The 14,616-nt window shown below is 36.7% G+C and overlaps 1 protein-coding gene and 1 pseudogene across 2 annotated transcripts in view; one reads left to right on the top strand and one right to left on the bottom strand.

Moving 5' to 3' along the window:
* RASSF8 (Ras association domain family member 8) overlaps positions 1–14,616 on the bottom strand; it is a 135,487-nt gene that overhangs the window by 83,449 nt on the left and 37,422 nt on the right. The gene's annotated exons all lie outside the window — the stretch shown is intronic.
* On the top strand, positions 11,502–13,309 carry LOC309968411 (developmental pluripotency-associated protein 3-like; annotated as a pseudogene). Its single transcript has 2 exons — positions 11,502–12,039; positions 12,417–13,309. The product of its transcript is annotated as a developmental pluripotency-associated protein 3-like (transcript).

The raw sequence follows: 14,616 nt of genomic DNA, 5'->3' as shown, positions 1-14,616 counted from the left end.
CCTGAAAGCATTATTATTTGTTGTATCAAAAAAGTACAATCTTTAATTATTTCATCCGTCACACAATTCCCATTCTGACAAGGCAAATGTGCAAAGAATCTGCACAGTAAAATTGCCCAGTGGCTGGAGCAGCTAACAGGAGAAAATGTTCAAGTGAAAGGAATATTAAATCAATGGCCTGGAAACAGTATAGCTTTGAATGTTATCTATTCATACCTAGTTTTTAAAGTGAGAATATTTTAAAGTAGCAATATCCTTTTGAAGAATAAAGATATGTTAAATATTTAATTTCTTGAGACTATAAAGAAATTATCAAGAATAAAAAGTGTGAATAAATTTTCTCCTTACAGAAATATCTGAAGTTTAGGTTACTCCAAACCATCAATATTTCTACTTATCCTTCAACTAGAACTTTGTTTACTTATAAATAATTTTGATCCTTTCAATTACCATAAAGCCCAGAGCCCCTAAAAGAAAAGCTTGTTTCTATCAAACTAGAATAAGAATCCTGTTTTTTTTTTTTAACATCTTTATTGGGGTATAATTGCTTTACAATGGTGTGTTAGTTTCTGCTTTATAACAAAGTGAATCAGTTAAGAATCCTGTTTTTTAAAATCAGCCATCTCCTTCCCATCTATATTCATATTCACACCAAGATGTACTTGTTTATCTCCAAACACATCATGCTCCTTATGTGCCTTTCTAGATTTTGCATATGCTATTTCCCAGGCTATTTTAGAAGGCCTTCTGCTGCCTCCCTAAAGACCTACTCACTTTTAAATACTCAGCTCAAATGATCTCCACAAGCATCTCTCCTTAGCCTCTGCAGTTACATTACTTCCCCATGTGCTCCCATAGCAAGCACCTCCTTCATTCCACTGGTGTGTAATTTATAACATGACCATAACCATTCACCACCTGTCTGTCTATCCCCCAGTAGACTCTCTGTAAGCCAAAAGACTGGGCAGTACCATGTCTAAAAGAATTGCTAATGAACAGCTATGGAAAATTATGGTGAAAGGCTTTTATCCTTCTGCAAAAGATCCAAACCTTAAGGTCTACTACTTCCTCCAGATTTGTGTTATTTATTTATTTATTTATTTTGCATATTGATTATTTATTTATTTGGCTGCGTCGGTCTTAGTTGTGGCACACGGGATCTTTTGCTACAGCTCCTGGGCTTCTCTCTAGTTGTGGTGGGTGGGCTCCAGTGCGCTCCGGCTCAGTAGTTGCGGCATGAGGGCTTAGTTGCCCCATGGCATGTGGGATCTTAGCTCTCCAACGAGGGATCGAACCCTAGTCCCCTGCATTGGAAGGCGGATTCTTAACCACTGACCACCAGGAAAGTCCCCAGATTTGTGTTATTTATAAATTAGTATAAGAAAATCAAATTTGGTATGTATATTATGTATAGTACCAATTTTCAAGGTTGAGCTAACAGATTTTTTCCCAAGGGAAGAAATACATCTCTACAATTGATGTCCAAAACAAGTGCTTTTGATTCACACAACGTCTATTAAATGCATATGAACATTCATACTTAACAGATATTTACCAAAAAAAAAATTCCCCTATTTAGATTATGATTCATCCAAAAAATAGGAAGCACAAAAGAAAAAAAAGCATACCACAGAGAGCTTATAGGGAAAGTAGGTGTGGTTACTGAACACAATTCATGCCTTTCAATGTCAAAAAGTGCTTAATTGAAACAATATAGACTAAACCTCCACTGTAAACTGTGGAACCATGTGTGCAGTTAGTTATGATTGCCACCTACAATGTCCGGTCAAAAGAAACAGAAAGGAAGTATGAGAGGTAAGTGCATAACGCAGCAGAAACATCTATACACAAAACTTATCCATCAGTGCCACTAAGGTAATTTGCACAGATGGCGAGGGGATTTAACAGGTATCCAATTTCCAGACGCATACTCCATGCTTTATGAGATCACAATTTCATTTCATCTTTATAGCCACCCTGTGAGATAGCTATTGCTAACCTCAATTTAATGATTTAATGATTTCTGATAAGCTCAGAAAGAAAAATGTGACCTCACTTGTCCCATGTCCCCCGTCTCACTCAATGGACAATGGCCTGAGTCCTCTGAGCCTGCACCACAAATCAGGCACTAGGGATACAAGTATACCCAGGGTGACCACTCATCCGGGTCTGCCTGGAACAGCAATGGTTTACATTGTTATCACAGCATAATTACCAACAGTGCCATGTTTCACTCTCCAAAGTGTCTGGTTTGAACAATTATATAGTCTCCTTAAGTATAAAAGAGTGAAAGTCTACTTACATAAAAATATATCTAGCCTGTGACTGAAACAAGACTGAAGCATTTGGGAAAAATGACACTATTTTAATAAAAATGATGACAGCTATCATTCATTGAATTTTTTATATACAAAATCCTTTACATATATAATTTATTCTTACCCAACATTCAAGTGAGAAAACTGCATTTTAGAGAATTCAAGGTCACACAGTTAACAATGGGTTAAGCTGATTGGTACCCAGATTGATGAATACTGATGATATGTGGCAATTTCTGAAACTACAGACACACACAGCTCTTTGGGACATCCTGGAAGGAAGGGATAAGGGTGAAGTGAGGGGCCAGGAAGGCTACCAAGGGTGTCTTTCTTGCAAAGTGAGTCTGTTTCCTCTAACTCCTTGGTCTTTAGTGGAACCACTAAGTGGGGTTGTGTGCGCGTGTTTGAAATAGAAACCACTTTTAAAAGAAGCAGGTTTAACACTGGGCAAAAGTGAAGACCATACACAGAGGCAAGTCAGACAGATGAAGGGATGCTCACAGGACTCTAGACTGAGCAAGATCATGGGGAGATTTTCATAAGTTTTGAAACTGGAGGTTCAGGATAAGTTTCCCTAAATTTCTAAGAAGCAAGTACACCCCAGCTGAAATGTAAAAGAGAGGAAGAGTGAAAGAGACGGAGTGTGTAAGTTCAGCTGTTGATATAACATGGTATTACTTGGCAGTAAAAATTTTGTTTTTCCCATCTGATGTGAACCTTTTTTACTTGGTGAGACTATATGTTCCTTAAAAGCAGAAACCATGAACTCCATCCTCTTCTGTAACTTTCACAAAATCCACTTTAGATAACTGCCTTTGCCAAATTAGAAAGAGGATTATAACATTATTACTACCTTAGTAGATCTTAAAAACAAAAAATGATTTTGTATATTCTCCCTATTGCATTCAGGTAGGTGTAGGCACTGCCTCAATTTACTGGGATAGAAACCAGGTCATAGAGAATGACTCTACTAAAACGATAGTCACCGGTGCAATCAGGAGGAGATGCGATCACAGTCTCACGTAATTACATACTAAACTCATTTTTACAAACTCAGACACATGGAAGAATGCAAACCAGCAATAAATATTCACTGAACTCTGACTAATTCAACGTGTAATCTGATCATCATATCTGCCTTTAAGATTATTCTGGCAATTAAAGGAGTCAACCTGCAAAGAATCCTGTGTAACACACACACACGCGGCTACAAATTTAAAAAAAACATAAATACATGTTCTTTGTACACGAAGATACCCAAGAAACTGTTAGCAATCGTTACCTTTGATTAATGAAAGGTAAACAAATCCATTAGCATTACTGAAAAAAACAAGGTCACCATTAAGAGCCATATTCAGGAAAAACAGCACAAGTAAATTAAACAAAATAATACTTAAGACTTGAGAGGCACAGTATCTCTGTGAAAGAGGAGACGGGATAGAAGGGAGATTGGTTATTTCCTAAAAATTCCTTAAATTTCCTGCTCAGATATAATCATTGTAAACAAAACAGTGGAGTCAATGGGGAAGTGGAGCAGAGATAAATAATAAATCAAAATATCTGGAATTAAAATAAATGTCCTAGTTCTCTCATTTAATCTATAAAGACTTTAACTTTGATTCAATGTCATTGGCAATCAATATTTGAACATTTAAGCTGCTGTGACACTTGATATAATAGGCACAGGGAAAGGGCTAAGATTTAAACCTAGGGACACACTGCTCTTTATCATTCCCAGGGATGCTGGACCCTACCCTTCCAGGGAACACGATCCCAGATACACAAGTATATATATACCACAGTCTAATATGAATGGTAGCCTGGAAATGCAGTCTGTTCAACCCTGCCCAGAGACTGATGATCTTGATTCATTACTTGACTCTGTGTATAGTCCATCTCAATAAATATATCTTTATGGTAATTTTTTTTCAATAAGGCATATGATGAAATCTTAGACATTTGGTCAATCTTAGATTAAAAAAATCAAATTTCTGAATACAAACACATTTGTTTTAGAGAATCTGTAATAATAATGTAATATTAATAATAATTATTATTTTCCTATAATTCTATCACTTGGAGATAATCATCAACACTTTTGTATATTACCTCCTTGTTTATTTTCTGCATAAATACAGTTAAAAAATACAAGATTATAATTTACATTACATCCTTATGCTGTCACTTTTTAGATTACTATCATTTTTCCATTCATTAAATAGTAAAAAATAAAACTATCTACAGATAAAGAAGTAGGTAGACAGACAGACAGATTCCATTATTGGCTACAGAGTACTAGTCTACCTCCTAGGTGCATTATATGAGCATTTTGATCTTTCTTACTTCTCCCACTGCCAACATTACGAATTACATGTGTCCGTATGTTACATTTTATTGTAAAATTAAAAATTACATTTTATTATGTTACTGTTTACAGGTCACTCATATATATGTCATGTTTTTTTAATCTTTAATAATGTGATATACTAAATATATTAAAATTAAACAAATCTTTAGATCTACATCTGTTTGTATTCTTTTTTTTTTTTTTTTTTTTTTTCTGCAGTACGCTGGCCTCTCACTGTTGTGGCCTCTCCCGTTGCGGAGCACAGGCTCCGGACGCGCAGGCTCAGCAGCCATGGCTCACGGGCCCAGCCGCTCCGCGGCATGTGGGATCTTCCCGGACCGGGGCACGAACCCGTGTCCCCTGCATCGGCAGGCGGACTCTCAACCACTGCGCCACCAGGGAAGCCCCATGTTTGTATTCTTTTTTAAACTAGTAGGAACTACTAATTAATTTTTATTTTATACTGCAGTATAGTTAATTAGCTATGTTGTGTTAGTAGCAGGTGTACAGCGAAGTGATTCAGTTATACATATACATGTATCTGCTCTTTTTCAAATTCTTTTCCCATTTCGGTTATTACAGAATATTGAGCAGATGTCCCTGTTCTATACAGCAGGTCCTTGTTGGTTACCTATTTTAAATGTAGCAGTGTATACATGTCAATCCCAGACTCCAAAGAAGACATACAGATGGCCAAGAGGCACAAGAAAAGATGCTCAACAACGCTAATTATTAGGGAAATGCAAATCAAAACTACAGTGAGATATCACTTCACACGAGTCAGAATGGCCATCATCAAAAAGTCTACAAACAGTAAATGCTGGAGAGGGTGTGGAGAAAAGGGAACCCTCCTACACTGTTGGTGGGAATGTAAATTTGTACAGCCACTATGGAGAACTGTATGGAGGTTCCTTGAAAAACTAAAAACAGAGCTACAAACTAATTTTTTAAATTGGGTGTTGATTATTCTTACTGATCTTAAGTAGTTCTTTACATATGGGTATTAACTTTAGTTATATATATGATAATATATATATACATTATATAGAATACTTTTTGTGATTTGACATATGCAAATTTTAATTATTTTATTTTTAATGTAATTACATATATGAATCATTCCTTTTTAAATCTTTGCATCTGTATTTTAGTTTAACTTTCCCTAAACCCAAAATCAGATATTTATGAACATTCTCTTCTAGTATTATTTATTACATTTTTATATTTATAATTTTTAATCAATAAAACATTCTTCTCGGCCTTCTATTCTGTTTCAAGTATTTGTCTACTTTATCATCATATTATTATTATTTTTTACAGTTGGAGAATATAGCCAATATTTTATAATAGCTTTAAATGGAGTATAATCTATAAAAAAAAATGAATCACTATACTGTACATCCGAAACTAACATAATATTCTAAATCAACTATACTTCAATAAAAAAATTCTGTCTTTGACTTCTGATAACTTGACTATAATGCATCTTTCTGTGGATTTCTTTGGGATTATTTTATTTGGGATCTTTTTTTGTGTGAATTTTTGAATTTTATTTATTTTTTTATACAGCAGGTTCTTATTAGTTATCCATTTTATACATTAGTGTATATGTGTCAATCCCAATCTCCCATTTTAATTACTATCTTTATATAAATATGTTTTGCCTCTTATCTTATAAATACGAAATTCAGAATCACTGACCTGTGAAAATTTCCTGCTGAGATTTTGATTATATTAAACTTACAAATCAATATAAAGAGATCAAAAATAATTAATGAATTGTCTTCCATACTGAGTCTCTGCACCCTGAGAGAAAAGTTTAATGGTTTTCTTCCTAAATACCATTCGCATTTCTCACGAAGTTTAATCCTCAGCATACTTTTTGTTGCTACTATGAATGGGCTCCTTTTTTCTCACATTTTGGAACTAGTTATTATTACTATATACATCATGATATTTCCATTATTTACAATGGAACTTTACTACATTCTATCATTTTTAGTTCAGCGTCTTTGTGATTTTTTTCATTATCTACAAAGAATTTTATCCTCCTTTCCAATAGTTCTTTCTCTTACTCCTTTTTCTTTTCTTAGTACACTAACTAGATATTTCAAAGCTACGTTAGATTGTAATGATGACAGCTGGTATGTTGCTAACTCTAACAGGAGATAAAATTTTTGTGTTTCACCATTATTAGTATTTTGGCTATTAATAGATGGATCCCGATTTTGTTTATGAAATTATAGATACTTCCTATAAAATAGAAAGAGTAAATATCTCGAAACTGTGAGATAATGGGTGATTTTATTTTCCTTCACATTTTCACAGTTATCTAGGATTTCTAAATCTACCTTTCTATATTTTAGAATTCAAATTTTATTGATTTATGCTTTTAAAAACATCATCCATTTGATTAAGTTTCTCAAACATATGTGGAAAAGATCTACAAAAGTATTATCAGTTTTCAATTACAGATAACTACAGTTAGATCCCATAACTGCTAATTTTGTATATATTTGTAAAATCAGACTAGCCACAAACACTTCCAATTTATTTTCCGAGTTTCCTAAAATGAATGGACACACACATCCTTAACTCACTATTTCTCTTAATGTTCCTTGCTTCGGGAGAACATTAACTCCAAATAATCTTGGTTAGCAATCAGTATCTTGCAGAAGGCAAGAGAGAAGCAAACCCTAAAAAGTTTTCTCTTTAGAAATAACATTGTACTGTTCCTTGTAAAAGACAGCAAATCTAATGTCTGGATACAAATTTCTCAAAGTAAACTTATTCTGCTAACAAAACAGATACTTCATCCTTTTTATTAAAATACATTCATGCTTATTAAGACTATAGTACGAGATGCCATAAAATAAAATATTAACAATTTGATATAGGAAATTCATAACATTCCCAGATCAGAGTTCCATGAAAACCACATTCTAATACTGTTAATATTAAGACTGGCATGTTAATAAATGTTTGTGGCAATCTCTTCAAGTCTTTACCAAATCCTGTTTCTTTCATATTTCGTTAAGTAACCACTATACTGAACCTGTCTTACCATCTGAAATAGTTTGAGATACATTATCAGAAAAATATATCAACTTCCAATATAAGCAGCTAAATTTTTCATTTTTACTCTACCAGGGAAGTTTCATAGCGCTAAAAAATGCAAACTGCTACCCATTTTCTAAAAACAGAAATGAAATAATTAGGTCACAATAGATGGCTTCTTTCTTGGAGAGAAAAAAAAAAGATGATGATGAATGCAACTGGAATGTTTATTGTCACTGAAATTCTTCAGGCCTGGATTCCAAGTACATGTCTTGATGCAGGTTACTATGACAACTTAAATTACAGAAAATATCCCCCCTTCTATCAAGTTGTTTTCTCCACAAGGCCATTTCAAGCCTCCTAAAATCTGTATGCATGGATTACTTATAACAACAAAAAACATCTCTTCACAAGTTTTATTCAGAAATGCCCCCATCTAAACCCTTAAAACCAAGAACAAGCATATAAAAATAAATTCCATTAAATCTACACGGGACAGAAAACCTAACCTGAAAATACACGTACAAAGCTTAAAATATAAAATGTTGAGAGTACTCTGAAACTACTCCCCATTACCAGAAGCACAGGGTGTATTACCACCATATGCTTCATTACAGAAACTATGGGAAATCACTTGCAAGGCAGTTGTTAAAGAAGATTATAGAGCTAAGCCTTGTTTACCATTATTTTCCCCTCACTAATGCTTTTTCCAGGCAAGTACCAGAAAAGGAGGGTGGGAGAATACTGCAGTCCTATTTAGAACAGAAAGAGAAACAAATAAGCAACCTGTAAAATCTAAACTTGTTTTACCTAATCTGTCTTTTACACAAAACATGGGCTTTATGGTTTGCTCTCACACAGCTTCAATTTTATAAACCTAACAAAAATGCCTTGTGATAACAGTGTGAATTATTCTCTATCCTCATTCTCTAAGAGAAGAATGGCTTGGGAATAATTGCATCACTATGGAGAAATGTGATTTAGTACAGATATTCTGATTTTAAGACAGTAAAAATTTAAAGTAGCTCCTTAAAAAAAAAAGGTAGTTTTACAATGTAGCAATACTAAGAATTTTCACTGCTGGTTTTGCTGCTCATCAAAGTTAACATAACTAAAAATTACATGCTTCCTTTTGAAAGGCTTAGGGAACTCATAGACCCTGTTGGTATGAGTAAACTGGCTCAGTATCCAGAATAGGCAAAAAAGTTTTGTAAGTTCAAACAAAGCTTTATTTAAAAAAGAAAAACAGAGCAGTATGCTAAATGCTAAAGGAGTCTCTTTGCTGTTGAAGTCAAGAATCAGACTGTTACTGAGCATTTGAGAATAGCAAAAAATGAAAACTCCTCAGCAGTAAACTCCAAGCAACTCATATACCTCTCTCCTACCTGTATTAGTAAATAAGTACTAGTGTTCCAAGAGAAACAAAATAACTGAAGTGTTCAAAGCTAAAACTAAAATTTCAGTGACTATCCAATCATGGAGGAGAACTTTGGTCAATGGAGCTACAGAATACATTTTTTCCTTATGCTTTTCTTCTTTTGACTCTATTACAGATAGCAGGGCTCAACTAGGATTTTTCAGCTCTCACATGGATGTAATGAAATCACCTTATTAGAATCAGACTATCTTTTATTCTCAACACTTGGAGACTTTTAGTCATGGTTTTCCCTAATGCCCGAGCAACGTAGCAGAGTCCACAGGAGAACTGAACCAGTGAGGATATGAACTTGTGTTTTTAGGAATCCGCTCCTTCCACAGAGTCTAGCAATTACTAGAAGGCTCTAAGGGGAAATTAATTTATGTGAGACCTTCAAAATTCATCATCTGGGCAAAAATGCAAGCACATAACTTTTGCAAGTGAGGGACTAAGGAATTTATGTGACAGCACACTGGTTGGTGCCCTTAAAGAGTTTATTCACCTGTAAAATGTGAACAGTTTATTCATAAGTCATTCACTTACTACAAACAAGGTCAAATTATTTCCCCTCCTGAGACCAGTAAGTCACTTTAATGTTCAAGAGACAAGAGACTATACACATCAAGCATACAAAAAGCAAGTGGAGAATAATTTAGTTGTATATTCCCTCCTCAAGGGATTTTGTGCCCCCTTTATTTAATGAAGCCTATTATTGACACTGTTAGAGATGGAAGTTCAAACTACAGGATATATTTCAGACTTACCAAGACCTTCTAACCTTTCACGGTTAGACATACTCCACTGTTTTAAAAGAGGCTGCCGATTTAAAGCATTAGTAGAACACTGCTCAGGAAGCCCAAGACTGGTGATACACCAGTTTGCAAAATTTTGCCTCAGACGCCAAATTTGAATCTCGAATTTGTAACATAGTGGCAACTACTGCTAACTACACTTTGTACTTATTTAAATAAAGGGTTTATAAATGATGATTCACCAGTGAACACAATCTCTGAAAGTCTCCCAAGACTTTGGAAAGTTTTCTTAAAAAAGTCACTGTAAGTGATACACTTCTAGGATGTATGCAAAGGAGTACAAATTTTCAGACTCACCTTGCCGTGCTGGAGTCCCCAAGTGGGAGCAGTGTGAGGTAGTCTTGAGGAAGGGTAGAGCACCAGACAGGTATTCTAGGAGGAGCTACACAGGCACCTGAAAAGGTACACAGTGTCCTTACAGTCCTGGCTAATTTTTATCTTAGAAATGCTACATCACCCCATTTTAACTTCTAATCAAAGAGCAAAATACACAAGCTTTTAGCTTCAAATGGTTTTTCCAAAACAATTTTTTCTCCCCTCTTGGGCCCTCTCCGCTAGTCATTTGAATTGCAGTACTTGTGGGTAGATTTGTTTGGTTTGGTTTGAATTAGTATTTTTGTGCCTTTGAAAACGGAATTTTAGTTGTTTCTTTAAAAGGTTATTTGATGGGCCCATGGTGTTCTAGGAAAGACTTTGTGCCTTCTTTTTCTCCTGACCAAAGTTCCCTGCAATACCACAATAATTTCTTGAAAGCAGTTTAGCAGTCAGACGTTTGGAAAATTGCCTAAAGCCAGGGCCTAAAAATGAAGTTGAAGTTGAAGAGAACTCAGGTTTTCAGTCTTAAAAAATAAAAACAAAAACATGCCGCATTCTTCCTTGGTGAGTACAACTGACAACCATTGGCTAACCTAAGAAAGAGGGTAACTTGGCACCAGTTCTTTTGACCATTCTATTGCATGATACTGTGAGAATGTGAAACTCTGCCATGACATTAGTTATAAAGAAAGCCAAAGAAAGAAATCTTGGCCACAAGACAGGAATTGACGCAATTCTTATGTCTGCCACATTCAGACTATGCCCTTAATGCAGATGTTTCTGCATTTATTTATAGAAAGGTTTACTTTAGTAACAAGACCATCCTCCATTAACCATATTTTTTTAATATACCAAGACACTGAACTACTTTTATTATGAATAGGAAACTCCACCCCCAAAAGTGAACAATCCTTAAGTTCTTAGCTATGAAATAATATGAAATATCAAATTAGAAATAGTGTAAGGGGATTTCCCTGGTGGTGCAGTGGTTAAAACTCCATGCTCCCAATGCAGGGGGCCTGGGTTTGATTCCCGGTCAGGGAACTAGATCCCACATGCATGCCACAACTAAGGAGCCTGCGAGCCACAACTAAGACCCGGCACAACCAAATAAATAAATATTAAAAACAAAAATAGTGTAAGGAGAAAGAACTGGTGGAGCCCAAATGTGATGCGAGCTATCAGAAAATATATACATTGGTTGGATTCTTCTCTCACCATGGTGTGTCAGCTTGGATTTTTCTCCCTCTTTCTTAACTCTATAGTTCTTCCAGGCTACTTTGTAGCAATCTGAGTCTAAAGCATCACCTTCCACTGGAACCCAAAGGTCTAGGAGGAGCTTCAAGCTGTGACAAGACTCCCAATGGATTCATCTGAGGTTAACCCAACCTGGACCCTGGAGTCTCCTCAAATGTCCATTGATGAAAATTCCCAGGCAATTCCAGTTGCCTCTCAACCTATGCCTGAAGTGTTAATAAAGAACCTCTGTAACTTGACGCTCGACCCTAGTATCAAATTGTCATTCATTCTACCAGAATGTCCACCTCAACCAACTGGGTGGTTACTTGGTGAAAACATACCCTATAGGAGAGGGGTGAGGACTGTGTTAACTGATCAGAGAGATAAGATGGAGGGGCTGATCCAATCTATTAAAAAAACGCTATGGCAAAGGAGTTCCTTGGTCTGACTCTCAAAGAGAACCACAGCAGAATGACACTGAGACTCGATCAAGAGAGCAAAGATTTAGATGTAGCTGTCATTTTTGCCGGTTTCGTAGAGATCCTTCTGAGGATAATTTTTTTAAATTAATTAATTAGTTAATTATTTATTTATTTTTGGCTGCATTGGCTCTTTGTTGATGTGAGTGGGCTTGCTCTAGTTGTGGCAAGCGGGGGCTACTCTTCGTTGCTGTGCGCGGGCTTCTCATTGAGGTGGCTTCTCTTGTTGCGGAGCATGGGCTCTAGGCACGCAGGCTTCAGTAGTTGTGGCACGTGGGCTCAGTAGTTGTGTCTTGTGGGCTCTAGAGCCCAAGCTCAGTAGTTGTGGCACACGGGCTTAGCTGCTCCGTGGCATGTGGGATCTTCCCGGACCAGGGCTCGAACCCGAGTCCCCTGCATTGGCATGCGGGTTCTTAACCACTGTGCCACCAGGGAAGCCCTCTGAGGATAATTATGAGAATTATTACAACAATAAGTATTACAGTAATTATTATGACAGACACAGAGTTGAAGGAGCCATAAACCTTATTCTTGTACTATTTTTTCATGCTGGTAATTTTAGGATCATTATGAAGCAGCTTGGGAAAGACTGTGTACCAGTATTTTGATATCCTGTAAGTTCTGTGATGTCTTTTTTTCTTGCATCTCTTTTCTACCTTAATACAGTAACTTATAAGGAATCTATGTAGCTTGCATTTGAATGATTTGAATATACTTTAGTTCCACTTTGCGAAACAAATTAACTTGTGTGGAAGGAAAGTGAAGAAAACGTTGGGTGACTTGGCCACAGCACTGTTAGAACAGCATGTTGAATTGTAACAAAAATTTTTGATGTGCTGTTTTGAAAAAAAAAAAAAAAGAAAAAATATACATATATACATTTCAAACACAACTGAGGAAGCGGGAAGTCAGTCCAAAGTTTTCCCTTCCAGAGCCAGGTTCTCCCTGCTCAGCTTCTACAGCCCTGGACGGAGACACTGTTTCCAAATCTGGTTACTAGACAAGTACTTCATATAAGTTAATAGTTGTTATAAAAATGCCATTCATTTCCAGATTACTTTTTCCATGGTGTTATAGCTGCAACTGCAAAAGTGCATTAGTGCATGCTTCCAAGTTTTAAAAGAGAGAGAGTAGCAGTCACATTAAAATATTTTTCTAATGAAAATGAACAGGCTTTAAGCCAACTAGATACCATAGAATTCCTGTTTCATCCTCTTCTATTAGATGGGTTAGAGCCATCTGGCTTCAACTAGACCTACCTCCTAAAGAAGCTAGAAGACAGACACATTTGAAGCTGATGCACCTTTGGTAAAAGAGCCTGTCCACGGACCATTATATCACCCAAAAAGTGAGGAAGGGTCAACTCTGCTGGGAGACAGGACTGGCAGAGGACTGGGTGGCGAATTCAGAGCCATGTGAGAAGAGGCGAAATAGACTCACCACCCTGATTCCCACCTTGGGCCTAGAAGCTATCTGGAATCCAGTTTGGTTGGCAAAGGGATTCTTATTTATCTAATTCAAAATTTCTTTTCCTATCCATCTTTTCTTCTTTAAAGCCTCACCACTCTTTTAAGTTTTGTTTTCAAGAAAGTTTTTTGGAAATGGGAAGTGGCACCTGAAAAGTAGTTTCTAGAATTGACATAATCGTTATCTTCTTTTGTCCATAAAATAACGTTATCACTACCAGAGCCAGACATTTAAAGGCCAAGATGATTATGGTGCTTATTCCCTCATATATAATTCAAAATGACACTAACTTACATATATGCTGACATTAAAATCTCTCCTTTTCAGATTTTTATAACTGTAAAATTCTGGATGAGTCGAGGCTCTTTAGGATAGGACGGCATGTGTCCTAGTTCTGCCGGTGGCCTAGGAATGTGGGAAATGCCACACCCGACAGGAAGGACTCAGTCCTCAGGACTCAGCTCTGATAAACCTCTCCTCACCTCTCTAGTCCCCAGTGAGGTCTCAATCGTCTCCCCACCAATTACTGCAACCATCCTAACTATTCAACCCATCGTCCACCCTTTAGCCAGACCACTTTAAAAAAGCAAACAAAAAAAGAACAAATCCTATCATTCTAGTGTTTTTAAAAGCCTCCACCAAAGAAGTTCAAACTTCTTTTGTTTGGCCCGTAACTGCAGTGACAATATTTTCCTCACTGCAAATACAGACGTAAGATCTGGCAACTGAGAGAGTACTCACAGAGGCGTTAAGAAAGCTGAGATTTAAACTGGGGTGCTCTCAGAGAGTGGACAACGCCCCGGTGCTCTACATGAGCCTCTCTGCATCCTCGCAGAGGATGCCGCTAGCTCATTTCCAGACACCCTCCCGAAGCCACCACATGACGTGCCCAGCCTCACCCACGGCTCAGCCTCTCGGCCTCTAGCCCTCCTTCATGCTGGTGTCCCGTGCCGAGGCCCCACCAACTCACCCTCCAAGAAACTACCCAAAAGTCTCGCAGCCCCTGGAACCTTCCCTCATCCAAACTGATCATTCCAGGTGCTCCCAAGTGGCTGGCTAACACTACTCACTGGCACTGCTTCCTAAATCCTCACAGCCTGATGAGGTAGGCAGGCTGTAATAAGGGAAGATCGGGAAAGAAAACTCAATAGAAAGGTTAAATAAC

This window comes from Leucopleurus acutus (assembly GCF_964270905.1).
Source record: "Leucopleurus acutus genome assembly, chromosome: 11".
Taxonomy (NCBI): Eukaryota; Metazoa; Chordata; class Mammalia; order Artiodactyla; family Delphinidae; genus Leucopleurus; species Leucopleurus acutus.
This window is presented reverse-complemented; position numbering and strand designations above follow the sequence as displayed.